The sequence below is a fragment of the Callospermophilus lateralis genome, chromosome 3 (genome assembly GCF_048772815.1).
Source record: "Callospermophilus lateralis isolate mCalLat2 chromosome 3, mCalLat2.hap1, whole genome shotgun sequence".
NCBI classification, from domain to species: Eukaryota; Metazoa; Chordata; class Mammalia; order Rodentia; family Sciuridae; genus Callospermophilus; species Callospermophilus lateralis.
In genome coordinates, this window is record NC_135307.1 from 187,038,065 (window position 1) to 187,053,010 (window position 14,946).

Below are 14,946 nucleotides of genomic sequence, written 5' to 3' on the forward strand. Positions count from 1 at the left end.
GCGCACACGGGGCACAGGGTTTTCTTTGCCTCAGAATCAAATATGGCTGAAAGGGCTCTGGGAACTCCAGCCTGCTCTAGAGAGGCAGCAGGCAGAGGGCAAGGGGAGGCCAGGGCCTCACAGGGTGAACTCTAGGAATCAGGAAGTCTCAATGCCTCAAGGTCCTTTCTTCTGTAGGGCTGCCGTGAAGGTGGTGAAGGTGGGCAGCTGTTGTCTGCCTTTCCTGCAAGGTCCTCACTCCTGTCCATTCTCCAGTGGCTGAGACCACGGTGAGGAGCCAGGTCTGGTGCAAATCCTGATGCTGCTGTATCTTGAGCCAAGTGCTTCCCTGTCAGTGGCTCCGTGTTCACGTCGGCAGCATGGAGACCACAGCAGTGCCCATCTCACCGAGAGCAGCTCTGAATGAGAAGGTGTGTGGAGTGTGGAAGCAACACCTGGCTTCAGATGGCCTCACTTACTGTGCAGCAAGTGTTCCAAACCTAATGCTCCATAATACCTGCACGTGCTTATTGTGTTGTCACAACTACACTGTTACAAATGTGCTACACATACTAGTTCCTCTTGCCGCTGAGGGTTTTCTCTCTCATAAGAGGCCACTCTCTCTGTCCCAGGCTGAATCACTTATTTCTTTTTAATATTTATGTTTTAGTTTTCGGTGGACACAATATCTTCATTTTATTACATGCCAGGCCAGCACGCTACCACTTGAGCCACATCCCCAGCCCCCTGAATCTTATTTCTCAGGTGAACCACTGACTCACAAACCAACCCCCCACCTCCAGGGTTCAGGCCCCACCCTCATACTCAGCCACCTCCCTGCACTCTCCTCTGCCCAGGTCACCTACTGGGTTCATCAGGTCATCAGCAAATGAGAAGAGCTGGAGGACCTTCCTTCCTTCTTCACTCAAGTCTCAGGGCCTCTGCTGGGCTGTCAACAGGCAGGAAGCCTGCCCTCTCTAAACTTCAGTCTAGACCAGGAGGCACTCATTCATCCCCTCCACAGTGTTCCAGGCTCTGTTGTGGGTGCTGGGGAGACAGCATGAACAAAAGTGACACAATCCCCAAATGCACAAAGCCTCTGTTGGCCTGTGGGAAGTGTTAGCCAGGTGTGGTGGCCATGCCTGGAATCCCTAGCCACTCAGGAGGCTGAAGCAGGAGGATTGCAGGCTGGAGGCCAGTATGGGCAACTTAGATGCTATCTGAAAATAAAAATTTAAAAAGGACTGGGGATGTAGCTTAGTGGTGGAGCAACCCTGGGTTCAATCCTCATACAAAAATGAAGAAAGTATTAAACTATTAAAATAGAAGCCTGGAAAGAAGAAAGGGAAGGAGAAGGGAGGAAGGGCGGGGAAGAGGAAAGAAATGGAGAAGAACAAAGGCTGAGCAGCAGCTATGCCGACCCCTCGGGGCTGTGCATGAGTATAATGAGGCCTGTTGAAGGCTGACCTAGTCTAGGGGTCAGAGCAGACTTTGGAACCTAGGAGGACAGAAAGAGGAGACCCTAAGACAAAGCTGAGGTCTGGACACAAGGAGCCATCATTGCAGGGAGTTGGGGCTGAGATGCACTCACTCAGTACCCATGTGCTGTCCCCATGGAGCAGTGGCCCAAAGAGGACGTTTAGAAAATGAAATGCTGTTCCAGCCTCCGATGATCTCACCAGGTAGTGGATTTCCTCACGCGTTCAGCAGGTAGCTTGCCAGAACCTCTCACGTGCCAGGGGACAGTGGCAGCACAGAGGTCAAGTCCCTTCCCTGGAGAAGTGCAAAGTTCTTGAGGAGGCAGACTAGGAACACTTTGTACATGCAATCATAATAAGGTCAGGTACATGGAACGGAGGACCAGAGGGGCTGGGAGACAACGGGGACAGGGGCTTTTTGAAAGAGCCACCCAGGCAAATGAGGTGATCCTTGAGCAAAGACCCGAATGAAGCACTCGTTTAAAATCCAAGTGCAAAAGGAAATAAAATGGAAAAAAAAAACAGTTTTCCCACACCCCCATTCCTGGAGATTGACAAGTGTTTTTGTTCATAATCTGTATGATATATACTATGATAAAGCAGATTGCACATGAAATCCATCCTATTAAACTAACGGCCTTTCAATAACAGTAGTGGACTCTTTGTGGACTTTACCTCCTGCACTTTGCTTTCCTTTTTTCTTTTGGTGCTGGGGAGGAGCAACAATGTGCTCCTTTGCATTAGTTGTAGGGTAGCAGCAGTCCTTCATGCAATTGCACGTGTACTTTTGCATCTTTTATTCTTGCTTTTCTCCTTGGTTTCCTTCTTCCTTCCTTCCTTTCTTCTTCTCTTCCCTTTCCTCCTCTTATTCTTGTTCTTCTGCCTCACCCACCTCCACCATACCTTACCACTGGTTTCAGTTTTTTTTTTTAATAGGATCTCACTAAGTCACTGAGGCTGGCCTTGAATTTGTAATTCTCCTGCCTCAGCCTCACCAGCTTCTGGGATTACAGGCTCTCGCCACTGCACCGGGCTCAATGGTTTTCAATTTCACTAACATTTACAATCGTTGCCAATGGAATTTTTTTTTTTTTTTGGCTTTTATTTGGCTTTTCCCATAAGCTTAATAGCTGTGTTGCTGCTTGTTATGTGCCTTGTAGTGTTCTAAGAACTGTGCATGTATTATCTCCTTTAGTGTACACATAAACCCTAGATGGGAGCTCTTACTGTTTCCATTTCATATTTGGGGGATTCCAGGAACAGTTTCATCATTCAGCCTTCAAGAGCCAGACTGGTGGCAGAAAGGGGGAGTGAGACACTGGGTATGAACATGTTTTTGGAGGCTAAGCACACACCCTAACAACTTGAGTCAGGCTGTCTGTTAAAATAGCCTGCGCAGCACAGTGCCCAGGCTGCCAGAGCTAGTCCAGGGGCAGCCTCCTGGAGCCTGCAAGATGCAGGAGTGCTTTTTGTAGGAAAGGTCCAGAAGTGGGCCAGGTGGCCAGAGCCAAGGGCAGCACAGTCTAGCCTCTAAAAATGTCCTACTCACTTAACACTCCCAACAGCAGTCCAGGGAAAGTGCCAGATCTGAGTGTCATAGACAGGACTGTATCATCCCTTAATTTTTGCCAATAAGATAGCCCACCCTGAAAGAAAATGTCACATTTGATTGGCACTGTTCCTTCACTGGTCATGGGGGCTATTCTTCTCTTCTATTTATGCTTCTTGCTCGATTTTCTTTCAGCTTATCTTCTCTTTGATTTTTCCCCCAACTACTTTCATCAATTTTCACTGGTATCTAGGATGTTAATGCCTCTGGTATGGGTAGGGGACCTGAGATGTCTAAGGTATTTCTTCCTAAATGGGGAAATGACAGCCAATCTGCCAACTGCAGATTGAAATGTCACCTGCATTCATAGAATAAATTGACCTCCCTTGTACCTGTGTCTTTTTGCTGACCATCTTATCTGCTTTCTTGCTTCTAGTCCTGTTGTGCTACTCCTGAGTCAATTTCTTTGCCAATGTCAAACTCCACCTTGGCCTCATCTCCCTGATCCAATCTTCCAGAAAAAGTGTGAGAATCCAGATGTCCTGTCCTTCCTACCCTCAAAGCATGCACACATCTTGCTCCAATTTTGGGTGGAATTTCTCAGAATGTTCAGATGTAAAGACCCGATGTCTTTTACCGGTGCGGCTGTGAGGCTGTGAGGAGGTCATGTTTTGGTCTAGGAAGGGTGGTGGGTCTAGAATGTCCAGCACCTCAGGCAGAGCTGGGGGATTAAATCAGTAGCTCCCAAAGGAGGTCATTTACCCTCCAGGGGACAAATGGCAAGGTCTGGAGGTATTTTCTGCAATCAAGACTAGGGAAGGTGCTCCTGGCATCTAGCATGTAGATAATCCCAAACTGGAAACAACCCAAGTGTCTACTAATAGTAGGATTAATATGTAAATTCTGGTATCTCTATATAATGGAGCTCCACACAATAAAGAAGAATGAACTACTGCTGTGTGACAGAGCATTTATGAGCCTTACAGATATACTATTAAGCAAAATAGGTCAAGAACAGGTGACATTCAGGCTGAGGGTTTAACTCAGTGGTGCAGTGCTTGCCTAGCATGCAAAGCCCTGGTTTAATCCCCAGCACCACAAAAATAAATAAAATAAAAACAAAACAGGTACCAGGCACAGTGGCATATGCTGTAATCCCAGCAACTCAGGAGGCTGATGCAGAAAGACTGTGCAAGTTCAAGGCCAGCCTCAGCAATTTGACAAGGCCCTAAGCAACTTAGCAAGACCCTGTCTTAAAATTTAAAATTTTTAAAAAAGGACTGAGGATTGACTCAGTGGTTAAGTGCCCCTGGGTTCAATCCCTGGTGAAAAAAAAAAACAGGCGAGTTTAACCAGCATTGGTGAAAGTCAGGATGGTGGTTAACTCAGCTGCACGGGCAAATGGTATGGAAAGAGCAGAAAGTTCTAGATCTTCATCTGGGTAGTGCTGATGAGAACATATTGACTCTGCATGTTGGTTGAGCTTCACACGAAGGTACGGGCACTTTACTATAGGTACCTTATATCTTAATTTTCAAAAGTGAAAAAATAAAATGCTTGATGCCCAGGAAGAAAATAATTAAATCAAGTGTAGAAATCATGAAGAAATGAACTGGCCTTGTGCAGTTTTTGTTTTAAAAAGGTCTAGGTGGATGTATAGGGATAACTTCTGTCAAGTGTGTTTTCTGATGATATGTTTTTTAAGTCTGTCCCCTGCTGGCCCTGAGACAGCTGAATATGCGTGTGCGGAAGAATGAACTCAGACCCTTCTCTCACTCACACACAAACGCCAACTCAAAATGGATTCAAGACTTAAATAGAAATCCTGAAATGTAAAATCTAGAAGAAAACATGGAGAAAAGCTCCATGACCCTGGTCTGGACAATGAGTCTTTGAAGATGAGCCCCAAAGGCAAGGGACAGATGTAAAAATAGGCAATGAGCCTAGGTGCAGTGGTGCAGGCCTATAAAACCAGCCTCTCAGGAGCCTGAGGCAGAAGGATTGGGAGTTCAAAGCCCAGGTGGCCCAAGGCCACCAGGCTGGTCCCCCCAATCCCCACCTCTGGAGAGCCACCAGCACCAGCCTGGAAGCTCCATAGGCACTGTGACCTCGGCTGGCTTGTCCCTTAGCACTGGGGTCCACAAAGCCAGCCTCAGCTAGGCCAAGGCTCTTTTTTTTTTTTTTTTTTAAGAATCTTTTAATATTTATTTTTTAGGTATCGGCAGACACAACATCTTTGTTGGTATGTGGTGCTGAGGATCGAACCCGGGCCGCACGCATGCCAGGCGAGCGCGCACTACCGCTTGAGCCACATCCCCAGCCCAAGGCCAAGGCTCTTATCAAGGCCCCAAGCAACTCAGCAAGACCCTAACTGTAAATAAAATATTAAAAAGGGCTGGGGATATGGCTCAGTGGTTAAGCACCCCTGGGTTCAAATCCCAGTACCAAAAAAAAAAAAAAAAATAGACAATGAGATTACATCAAACTGAAAAGCATCTGTACAGCCAAGAAAACAATCCACAGAACCAAGAGACGCTATGGAATGGGAGGAAAGGTTGGCCTTTTACTGTCTGAAGCATCAAAGTGGAAAAGGAGCTCAACCCCACCGCAAGGCAGCACACAACCAGGGAAGAGCCGGCCCAGGATCTGGGGGGGCGTTTCTCCCCAGAAGACATACAAATGACCAACAGGTGCGAGGAAAAATCAGACTTTGTTTTCACAGTCTCTGCACAGAAGCTCACAGTGTTTTAAGAGTTCCACCCAGTGTCAGGCACATAGGAGGTACAAAGACTTTGTTTTATGAATGAAAACTTTCCTTTTCTCCAAGATATAGAATCCCTGAGAGCCGAGGACGTGTTCCATCCCCTGTGTGCTCCCTGCTTACAGAACTCACCGGGAGAGGCCCTGTCATAAGTGCTGGTTGGCTATAGAAGCTCTGGCTCTATGGAATGCCCCCTGAGTCTGGTCTTAGTTCCTCACCTATAAAAGGGAGTCAAGGAGGCTGAGCAGGGCCACATAACTCGCCCAAGGCCACAGGCCAAATGCAGACCAGAGCTTCCAATTTGGACAAACCAGGGCTGGCTGAGACTGGAGCCTCCAGGGAGAGAAAGACCCAGCCATGCTGAGGAACAGGAAGGGGAGGTTTGGAAAGAGGTGTGTGAGGGAAAGGAGACCAGGAAGAGCCCAGGAGGCTGAGGAGGGGACTGCAAAGGCCCAGGGCCACCAGGCTGGTCCCCCCCACCCCCACCCCTGGAGAGCCATCAGCACCAGACTAGAAGCTCCATAGGCACGGTGAACTGGGCTGGCTTGTCCCTTAGCACTGGGGTCCACGAAACTCTTCCAAGGGCCCTGAGGTCACAACTGTTTCCTAACAGCATCAGATGTCACTTGCCTCTTGCACTCAACACAGTGGAATTTTCCAGAGGCTGCCTGGAGCGTGACATCACGGCGTACTGAAGGCAGAGACAGATGTGAGCCTACAATTGCCTTCCATTAAGCCGCTGGACATGAAAGGATTTTACAAAAACTTTTTTTTTTTTTAAATTTTACAGGCCAGAGAAGTTTGTTTGTTGATACCATTCTGCATAAAGTCATAGGGAGGGGACCACGGAGCAGGCTGGCACTTCAGCAGAACCCCCAGGACTTTCTCTCTGGCTTCCTTCTTTTTCTGATCCTTTCCCTTCACAGGTTTTAGAAACCTGTCCAGCTCTCGGCTCTCAGAGTGCTTAGTGTGCGTTCCCCTGACTTGCTTGTTCAGGACAGTCCCAGGCCATCGTGGCAGCCCCTGCAGCACTGTGGGCTCCCCCAGTTCTGCCCTGTGACACTTGTGCTGCCCGGGACATCTGTGAGGCTTTGCATTTTGAAGTCCCCACTCCCTACTGTCCAGAATACCACCCTTAGTGAAGACTCACATTTACGTGGCCAAAGAAACAACTCTGTTTTCTAACAAGCCTGAGAACGGGTATGGGTACCTTTCCTCTCTCCCTCTGTGTTCCCATTTTGGTAAATTACAAGAAGATGGCAGTTCCGGCAAAACTATTCTTGTTAAATTTTTTTCATAATTCTTGAAAAATGTGGTTATCTCTTATAAAATAAAATATCTTTTGAGGTTAATATTTAATGGGCTTATTGTCACTTTCAAATAAAAATTTGTTCAATATCTCGGTAAATTTTAATACAGTAAATATTGATAATCCACATAGTCAAAAGCTTTTTGAGGATTTCAATCACGTTTTAAAATGTAAAGAGGTCCTGGGCGGGGGCGCAGCTCAGTGGTAAATGGCTTGCCTGGTATGCAGGAGGAGGTCCTAGGTTTGATCCCCAGGAGAATGAAAGGAAGGGAGAGAGGAAGGAAAAGAAGTCCTTGACCAAAACCTTGTGAACCACTCTCCTTTGGTGCCCTTGGTAAGTACTAGCTACTAGGCAGCCGCTCATTTACTGCAGGATTAAGTGGATAGATGAAGGAATACACAACTGAATCAATAATGATGTACTTGAGTACATTTTGGGATATAGGATCTACTGCTCTAAAGGAAGAGAGGCCGCTTCCCTTCTGCACCTACAGTTTTTTTCTCTGTAAATGGGGCACTAATAGGTCTGCCAGTAGGATGTCCTGCTTAGCTGGTCACTGGGGTGCATACCTGTGGTCCCAGCTATTGGGGAGGCAGAGGAAGGAGGGTTGAGAGTTCAAGGCTAGCCTTGGGCCACTTAACCAAACCCCAACTTTAAAAAAAAAAAAAAGAAAGAGAGAGAAAGAAAGAATGCTGTATTCAATTTAACATCACTTAGGGGCTGGGGATGTGGCTCAAGCAGTAGTGCACTCGCCTGGCATGCGTGTGGACCGGTTCGATTCTCAGCACCACATACAAACAAAGATGTTGTGTCCACTGAAAATTAAAGAATGAATATTAAAAAAATTCTCTCTCTCTCTAAAAAAAAAAAAAAAAGAAAGAAAGAAAAAAAACACACACACATACTTTCAACAAATAATAATTGTATGAAAAAAAAAATTTAACAGCACTTAGCAAAGTACCTGTCTGGAGCCAGCCTGGAAGCATTGGCTCATGAATACAATGGAAGTCCTCAGCCCAGGGATGCCTCGCTGTTTTGCATCTCTGTGGCAACCTGGGGGAGGTGTGTGGGTGGCATTCTGCTGTCTGTCCTTCTGAATTCGAATGTCTCCCTTGGGACTAGGGGGGATGACTAGCAGGTGGGGGAGGTGGTGGCCAGTGAGGACCTTGACCTTTACCAGAGAGTGAGGTGTCCAGGGTCTCTGTGCTTCTGCAGAGTGGGCCCCTGAGCAGGCCGGATTGGTCCCCTCTGTCAGTCACTTGTGTCACCTCAGACTGGCCCCTCAAGCTAAAGAGACAAAGGGGGTGCGGTGAGGGAGTCTCAGGGGCCCAGCCTACTCCTAGGGTCAGCTTTGCAGAGGGGGCGATGCTGAAATCCAAGGGTCCTGGAGGAAGCCGAGGGAGGGGTGGGAGCACAAGCAGAGCTGGAACTCCAGAGGTGGGGGGAGCTCCTTCATTAGTCCACAGGCATCTGCCCCTTTATCTCCAGTGCTTCACAAAGCGTCCCCGCCTTGGTAAATAAGATGCTTTCCTCAGGCTTGGGGGCAGGTGATGGTGGGAGAGACAGTTCCTCCTTCAGGCAGCAGATACACTCTGAGCACCTACTGCCTTCAGGTCGGCCTGGGGAGCTGTGGGGGAAGGAGCAACACAGCCCTGCTCTCTCAGAGCTTAGTGCAGGGGTGAGGTTGGGGGGACTGATAACCACAAAGGCCCACGTGTCTGGGAGTGGGGGGGAGGCCTCTCTGTCGATAATGCCCCACCGCACACCTGAGGGACCTCAGGCAAACAGGTTTATAGCCTGGCCCCTCAGGGCCAGGCAGGTAGCTCAAGTGTGACCATCTTCAACCAGGTGCTAAGCCAATTGCCTTAGGACTCAACTATTACCCTTCTTGGTTGAGACACCTTTTAATATAGCCTGTGGCCCAAGCAAAACCCACCTGCAGGCTGTTCAGGACCTGGGGAATTCTCTGCTGTGAGATTTCATGGATCCAGTTGCCCACAGAATCCACAGGCCTTGCGGAATCACACAGGTACATTCTCCAGGAGGTTAAGCTGGGTTAAAGAGTCTGTAGCTCCAGCCAGTTCAACCAGACACCCCCAGCAGGGTAGAGGAGGGATGTTGCCCCACGGTCACCTACACCCAGTGCTTGAGTGGGTGCATCAGAACAAATAGGAGCCCCTTGGCTTCTCCTTCCAGGAACCACGCCCGGTACCTCTGAGCCCCTTGTCTGTTCGCTGTTTTTATGAAGGGGTCTTTGCTATCTGACCTCCACAGCCTTCCTGGCCATTCTTCTGCTTGACAATAGCCGCGGGTCTTCCTTAGCAGCTGCTCAGTCTGTCAGTGGAAATGAGTCCGTGGGGAGCACCTGTGGTGGATGGTTGTTTTTTTTTGGTCCTAGGGATTGAACCCACCCGTGCTTTACCTCTGAGCTACTCCCCCAGTCCTTTTTTAAATTTCCAGACACAGTCTTGCTAACTTGCTGAGGGTCTCGAAAAGTTGCCCAGGCTGGCCTCAAACTTGTGATCTTCCTGCCTCAGCCTCCTGAGTCACTGGGACTGCAGGTGTGCGCCTCTGCACCTGGTCAGGGAGACAGCCTTTCCTGTATTTCTCAACCACTTGTATCTCTTCTTCAGCCAACCACCTGTCCATGCGCCTTGCCCACGTCTCCACTGGACTGTCTGTCTCGTTTCCCTTTTAGGTTTGGGTCTAGAACTCTTGTGGAACTGCAGAATGTGCTTGGGGTCTGAGGGGAAGCCTGTGTTACTGTTTCCAGATAGAGAGACCTCAGCGGATTGCCCCCACAGCATTCGGTTTAGAACCCTCCCATCTGGAGTGGTCTGTGCTGGACCCTGCCCTGCTGTCAGCTCAGCAGTCTGTGGCAGCACTAGAACCAGTGGTGTGCACCTGCGCTGCTGCGTTCTGGTCACCTCCTCTTGGCTGCATCCTCCAGAAGAGCTTTAGGGTCTATTTGATTTTCTCCACCCCCACCCCCCAGCTCTGGCCTTAGCTAGGAATAGAATCACAGAATCACTCTGAAGTCCTAAGATCTTTATGCTAATGGAGTAGGACCAGGTCACTCGCAGGTCTGGAGGGGATGGTAACTAGCCAGCTCCCTGACACAAAGCCTCAGGCGAGAAAAATAAAATTCCAGACAGGTGACCCAGAGGATGGCCACAAGGGCATAGAGTCCCTGAATGGCTCACCAGAAGCCCTGGCCTGGAGCTGCTTCTGCTCTGGGCGGGGGTGTGGCGGTTCCAGGCTCCAGCACCCAGGGTGGGGTGCAATTTATCTCCAGTTACAGAGTTGTTGGTTATCAGTGCCGATAGGAATCCTTGGAGGAGGTAGCTGGTTCACATATTGATCATTGTTAGGTACTTTGAGAAACTACAGTAGCTTGCATCAACAAGTCTCCATGGTGCACTCGTGGCCTGTCCCCGAGCTCACACCCTGGCCAGGGCGCAAAGCCTGAACACAGGAGCAGAGGGGAGCATAGTCCCAGCCCTGGGCCGGAGGCCACAGAAAGGAGTGCGAGGGGAGGCGGGAGCGGGGTCAGAGCTGGCGCGACTTACACAGGCTTCTGAAAGCGTCACTCGGCTGATATGTGGGCAGCCGCGACTTGCAGTTACTTTGTATATTTAGAAGTTTATTCACTTACCATCTGTCTCTTCCACTGGAATGGGACTTGGGAACCATGGGCCCCATCTGTCCCTAAGGTCCTGGATGATACCCACTGTGAGATGGGCCCTCATTATCGGTGGATGAAAGAACTCAAGAAAGTGGGCTGGGCAGGAAGATTCAATCTCAGGGGCCACTGCATTCCACAGGTAGGCAGCAGCCTCAAACTTCAATGACCCCAGGTTTTTATAAGCGGGTGGTGCAGTCCCCCTGGGTCTGGGGGTGAGGCTGGGATTTCTGTTTCTTCTGAGCTCACAGGTGGTCTGGGGGAACCCACTCAAGGATCTGAATTGGTACCCAGCCTTGAAGGCATTTGTTTAAATATGTGCAGCATTTGCCAGTTTTTCAAAGCTCTTTAGGTCTGGGGCTGGCCTGGTTTCATAATACCACGGTGATGAGGGAGTGGTTCTTACATGGAAGAGATTATCATTAGTTCTGTTGGGAGTGATAACCACGCTGGGACAAGGTAGTTAGAAGAACAGGTGAGCAAAAAAGTGTTTGCATGTTAAGGGTACACAGGGAGGGTGTTTCTAGGTGAGGCTGGGTGTGTTCTGAGACCCTGGGTGGGGAGAATTGGAGGGATAAACCATAAGGGCTAGGAATGCTGGTGGCACTCATGAGGGTCCATGGGGGAGGGGGCAGGGTACAGTCCTCTCCACTTTCAGATGCACTTAAACATTCAATAATAATAATAATAATAGCCTGGTTTTCAAGAGGCACAGGAGGTAGCTCAGCCAGAGTTGAGCAGGACCAAGGCTTGTAATGGCCACCAGCTTCTTCTATTAGATCAGTGTATGGGGCGGGGGTTCTGGGGATGGAACCCAGGGGTGCTTTACCACTGAGCCACATCCCCAACCCTTTGATTATTTTATTTTGAGACAGGGCTTCACTAAGTAGATCTTGAACTTGAGATCCTCCTGCCTCAGCCTTCCCAGGGGCTGAGACCACAGCAGCACAGCCACGCCCGGCCGATTAGCATTGTCATTATTTAAAAAGCTGGTGGCAGTGGGGCCTCTGTGCACCCGGCCTAGAGGGGACTTACTGATCCTGGGTCAGATCAGTCGACATCTTCTTTTTGTCGGTTACCCTCTTCTTCCTTCCTTCCTTTTTTCTTCTCTCTCTTCTTTTTGGTGGAGTAGTGGTTTGATTTCTTTCTCCTCCTGCAGACCCACCCCATGCAAAACCATCCAGCTGGACTGCTGAGAACTCATGAACACTTTCTATTCACAGCAACATCCACGCACAGAGGAGCCAGGATAGGCTCGGGAACCACTGTTTATGGAGGCTGCCTGGAAGGAGGCCGGTAGGAGGATGGGTGGGGACCTGCATCTTTCCCCCTTTGCGACCTTCAGTTGGACTTTGGTTTTAATGCCAGGTACTTTTTAAAACTACCTAGTGATGGGTACATATATTTTTGTTCTAAAATACTCTTAAATTACAACTGATAGCACTTCTCTCTCTCTCTCTCTCCCTCTCTCTTTCCCTCTCCCCCCCCCAGAGGTGAACATGCTGCTGAGGCCAAGGAGACCCTCCCTGGGGTCTCAGCACAGCTCCTTGCTCTCAGACACCCTCCTGGGATAAGCAGGGGAGCCACCTATCTTCTCCCCAGACGTAACCACAATAAAGAAGGCCGTAGGCATCCTTGGAGTCTTTTTTTGTACACCATGATCCTCCACATACAGCTTTTAGAAGAACATTTTATTCTTTGCCTTTTTACATAAAACTACCATCTAGCAACATTCTTTGCCATTCCTCTGCATTGTTATCTGTCCCCAGATTGATCGATCGATCGATCGATCTCTCTTTCTCTTTTATTAGCCTCCCACCCACCCACCCCAGAGCTTTATCAAGGTATAACTGACAAATAAAAACTGCGTCTGTCACAGTGTGCTCCAGAAGTTTGCTGTGCGTGCACACCCGCTGGGTGATTGAATCCAACGACTGAGAAGGTCCATGACTTCACGTGCTTATGATTCTTCTGTGGTGAGAACGTTCAGGATCTATCAGGGCAATGTCCAAACACCCCGTGGTTGGTGTTGGCCACAGTCATCTCCCCAAGCTGCAGACCTAGAACGCACACACCTGCCCAGCTGAAACTTGGTACCCTTGACCATCTCCGCTCCCACCCCAGCTACATCTCATTTCTTAACATCTGCGGAAGAGTTCATCCTGGGGGATTTAGATCATTCAAAAAATCTAAACGGCAATCTTCTGCTGGGGTAGAACACCAGAATGTGCAAGTTTGTTATTCTAGTAACAGAAAATACCCAAGAAGAACCTAGAACTTGCATCTTATTAGCTGGCAGAGAATCTTTGAGGCATTCCCTGGGGACACTGGTGAAGGGAAGGCCCGGGGGCCTGCACTGCCCAGGCAGGAGACCAGGAGTCAAACAAGCTGGCACATAAGCTGCACCCCAGCAGTCCCAGTGCACAGCGGGTTCCTCTCCACCTCCTGGTCTGGCTGGTTGTGGAAAGCGGCTTCTTGTCAACTTTTAGATAGAAGAGCTCACAGGCTCCTGGTTACAAGGAGGCACAGGATCCCTGCAGAAATAAACCTGAATGTGCAGCAACACGTGCCAGCCACTAGACTTCCAAACACCCTCGGAGCCACTGAGAGACTTGCCTGTCCAAGGTGGAAGCCCTCTGGCATGTCATTATGAGCAAGTCTATGCCTTGCCCAGGCACCAGACAGTAGGTTGAGGATCTTCCTGTCAATCTACAAGTATCCATTGAGCACCTACTATGTGCTCTGTTGCAGGACAGTGAACAAAGCAGATTTGGCGTCTGCTCTCTGGAAGTTTCTGGTCTAGTGGGGGAGACAGAGGCAATCAAACGTACTATAGCATTTCAAAGGCCAGCCAGAGAGGGAGGAGGGAAGCTATTTTAAGAGAAATCTCACATGCCCAACTACGCCCCTTGAACTTGAAGGAATTCGCCCACCCTCCAGCAGTGTGATTTTGGATGAGATAACCAGCTGCTCAGGACCTTATCTGAAAAGTAATAAGAATCACAGCTCTTCTTCTTGCCAGCCCTAGCGATGCACCATTTCCCACAAACCCCAAACTACCAGGACCCCATAGACTGGACCTTCCATTGCTGGTCCCTAGGCTGGGCACTGCTCCAGAGCAAACACTGGCACCCATCTGGGCTCTTGTTCCCTGATCCTGCGGCAAATCCTAACTCAGAGCTTTATCTCAGGGAAGTGGGAGTAGGAACAGCGGGAAATCAGACTCTGTTTGTACTGTTTAACCTTATTTACTATAAACATATGGCCTTTTGGTAATGATACTCATTTCTAAAAATTAATGACCTGGTATTGGTGCAAGGATAACCAGAAAATTTAATGGAATAGAACAAGTCATTCACTGTTCCATCTCATCTGTTCGGTGGTTTGGTAAATAGTAAAGGTACCGTGTCCCATTAGTGGAGAGAGGCGGAAGGATCAGTGGGTGATGGTGAGGACAGGTGTGCTTGTTTCAAATAAGTACAAAGATGGCCTAGAGTTAAGGCCCAAAGTCCAGTAAAAATACACCAGGAATTTTTAAAGTTCAGTCGTAGAAATGACCTTCACACCAAGACACCAAGAGAAGAAAAAGGTTGGCAAAATTGGCCACATGAAAGTTTCACATATGAAATATGAAGAATGCTGTACTCCCTCACCCCACCTGGCATCCCAAGGAAGACATTATGGCAAGTCATCATCGCAGCAAGCAGAACTTGGCTTTTCCTTCAGTGTGTATTTTGATTATTTTATTTCCCTTGTAGGGATGCGTGGATTATATGGAAGTATGCTCCACATCAGTGCTGAGTGCAAGTCTGTCATCTCGGCATTTTAATAAGGGCTAGCAGTGTAGTTCAGTGGTAGAACTGTTGTTAGCATGCGAGAGGACCTGTGTTGAGGGCCACAGCCGAGTCGGGATGACACATGGCATTTTTGCCAGAAGTAATGGTTGAGAGGTGACGCCAGGGAGCCATTAAGATGATGACTTTTGAGTTCTCGCAGAGTTCCCTTTGAGTTCCGGGATTCCTGAAGAGTTCACGTTGCTTGGTGAAGTTCTGGTGGTGAGAGTTCCCGTTGGTGTGTGGTGTGTTCCTGGAGGAGCCATGTGGGTGGCGTTTGGGAGAGTTCCCGGGGAGTGTGCTGGTGGAGTTCAGAAATAAAGTTTGTTCCTGCTTGAGTGGCTCATGATTTGT